Source organism: Panthera pardus, unplaced genomic scaffold (genome assembly GCF_024362965.1).
Source record: "Panthera pardus isolate Hobbes unplaced genomic scaffold, ASM2436296v1 HiC_scaffold_18, whole genome shotgun sequence".
NCBI lineage: Eukaryota > Metazoa > Chordata > Mammalia > Carnivora > Felidae > Panthera > Panthera pardus.
This window is the reverse complement of record NW_026526743.1, coordinates 6738822-6741859: the sequence shown is the minus strand read 5'-3', so window position 1 is coordinate 6741859 and position 3038 is coordinate 6738822.

The following is a 3038-nucleotide window of genomic DNA, read 5'->3' as shown; positions in this document are numbered from 1 at the left end:
CATTTATTTATTTTTTGAGAGACATAGTGGGACAGAGTGCAAGCAGAGGAGGGACAGAGAGAGAAGGAGACACAGAATCCGAAGCAGGCTCCAGGCTCTGAGCTGTCAGCACAGAGCCCGACGCGGGGCTCAAACCAACCAACCGTGGTGAGATCATGACCTGAGCCAGTCGGACGCTCAACAGACTGAGCCATCCAGGCGCCCCAATTTTACCACAATTTTTAAACATAAATAAACAAAATGAAGACTGTGGGTGAGGGATGGTGTGGGTCAACGGTTGGAACCAGTTCAAGGCTCCTGAGACTTATCCCACAGTGCACTCAGTCAGACTCAACGTGACTAGGTGGAAAGGGGAAGAAACACTCACCATTTTGTGCCCAAATCCTTTGGTCCAGACAACACACTGAAATAGAGATATGCCTGGTAAGCGATGTCTACTCTATAACTCAGTGATTTCCAAACACCTGAGATCAGGGCATTGCCTGGATGCAAGTTGAGTAAAAGTGACCAGATGGGTGATTCCTCAGTAGTTAAATGGCTCTAGGACCTCACAGAGGAAGAGTCCCATGAGAGGAACCCAAGACATGAACCTGAGTATATTCTCTTCCCCTTGTAACCTCACCAACTCTCCCTGCCGCACTCACCAAGTACAAGAAGGAAAATGATCCCCAGGGGCATGGTAGTGTCTCAGTCCACGCCTCCTGGATGTGTCACGGCAAACTGGGCAGACAGTCGTCACAAGAAGACAGACCCACTCATGATACTCATGAGCTCTCTGGAGCTCAGAAGCCCTTGTCACAGGGCAACAGCATCAGCTACTACACAGGAAGGGAAACCACCGGTTCTGCAAAGTCAGGCTCTGTCCGCTCTCCTCCGCCATAACTGGGTCCAGGCCACATGTCAGTCTGTGGCCTTCCTACGGGAAACTTCAATTCAGACAGTGACTCAGGAGATGGGCTTAGTAGTAGCCATGATGGTCTGCGTGTGTACCACAGGAGAGTTGAGGGAGGCTTTGACAGAAAGAAAGTCAGAAAAAAAATGAATCAAATATATATCATCCACTGAGACAGTCAACAACCTGGGTGGTGCTGCAGGTGAAGATGACACTTGAAGGGCATCCGGCTGGTTCAGTTGGTGGAATGTGTAATCTTTGATCTCGGGGTTGTGGGTTCGAGCCCCGTGTTGGGTGCAGAGATTATTTAAAAACAAAAAAAAAAAAAAAAAAAAAAAGATCACACTTGATGGTTCAGTAGACCCAGGGAAGATACCTGGAAGAACGATTCTTTTTTTTTTAATATGGAATTTATTGTCAAATTGGTTTCCATACAACAGCCACTGCTCATCCCAACAGGTGCCCTCCTCAATGCCCATCACCAACTTTCCCCTCCCTCCCACTCCCCCTCAGTTTATTCCCAGTTTTTAAGAGTCTCTCTTTTTTTTTATTTTTTTAAAGATTTTATTTTATTGTTTTTAATGTTTACTTATTTTTTTATTTTTTTAAATATGAAATTTATTGTCAAATTGGTTTCCATACAACACCCAGTGCTCATCCCAACAGGTGCCCTCCTCAATGCCCATCCCCCACCCTCCCCTCCCTCCCACCCCCATCAACCCTCAGTTTGTTCTCAGTTTTTAAGAGTCTCTTATGGTTTGGCTCCCTCCATCTCTAACTTTTTTTTTTCCTTCCCCTTCCCCATGGTCTTCTGTTAAGTCTCTGAGGATCCACATAAGAGTGAAAACATATGGTATCTGTCTTTCTCTGCCTGACTTATTTCACTTAGCATAATACCCTCCAGTTCCATCCATGTTGCTACAAAAGGCCAGATTTCATTCTTTCTCCTGCCAAGTAGGATTCCATTGTGTATATAAACCACAATTTCTTTATCCATTCATCGGTTGATGGACATTTAGGCTCTTTCCATAATTTGGCTATTGTTGAGAGTGCTGCTATAAACATTGGGGTACAAGTGCCCCTATGCATCAGTACTCCTGTATCCCTTGGGTAAATTCCTAGCAGTTCTACTGCTGGGTCATAGGGTAGGTCTATTTTTAATTTTTTGAGGAACCTCCACACTGTTTTCCAGAGTGGCTGCACCAGTTTGCATTCCCACTAACAGTGCAAGAGGGTTCCCATTTCTCCACATCCTCTCCAGCATCTATAGTCTCCTGTTTTGTTCATTTTGGCCACTCTGACTGGTGTGAGGTGATATCTGAGTGTGGTTTTGATTTGTATTTCCCTGATGAGGAGCGACGTTGAGCATGTTTTCATGTGCCTGTTGGCCATCCGGGTGTCTTCTTTAGAGAAGTAAGACCAATTCTTTTGTAAAATACATACGCTCTATAGTAATAGCAGACATGGAAAGACTCAACATAAATGGAGAAAGAAAATTTTCCCAGAATTATTGAATTCCAAAACTTATGTCCTGATTTTTTTTTAACGTTTATTTATTTTTGAGACAGAGAGAGACAAAGCATGAACGGGGGAGGGGCAGAGAGAGAGGGAGACACAGAATTGGAAGCAGGCTCCAGGCTCTGAGCCATCAGCCCAGAGCCCGACGCGGGGCTCGAACTCACGGACCACGAGATCGTGACCTGAGCTGAAGTCGGACGCTCAACCGACTGAGCCACCCAGGCACCCCCTTATGTCCTGATTTTTAAAAAAAAATTCTGAAAAACAATACCCATCCCTTGGTCCAATTATCTCAATTTAGGTGAATTGACAGTTTCAATTTTCTTGGGATGGCTAGGAAAGTAGGGATCCGTTATCACTCTCTAATATCCATTTCTAGTATCGTGTGGTTTTCTTTGTGTTTGTCTTGGATAAGGTTTACAGAGTTTCTTGCATCCCTGGGCATATATATTTCATAAATTTCACAAAGCTCCCGTCATGATTTCTGCAATTCTGGAGCTCTTTTCTGCATGGCTCCCTATAGTCGCCTATCCTACTCTGAATTTGTAGAGGGCATGAACCCAGCTTCCTGAATTCCCACATCTACGTCTTGTTGAAATTGTTGTGTTCTGCTTGGGTTTGTACTCCC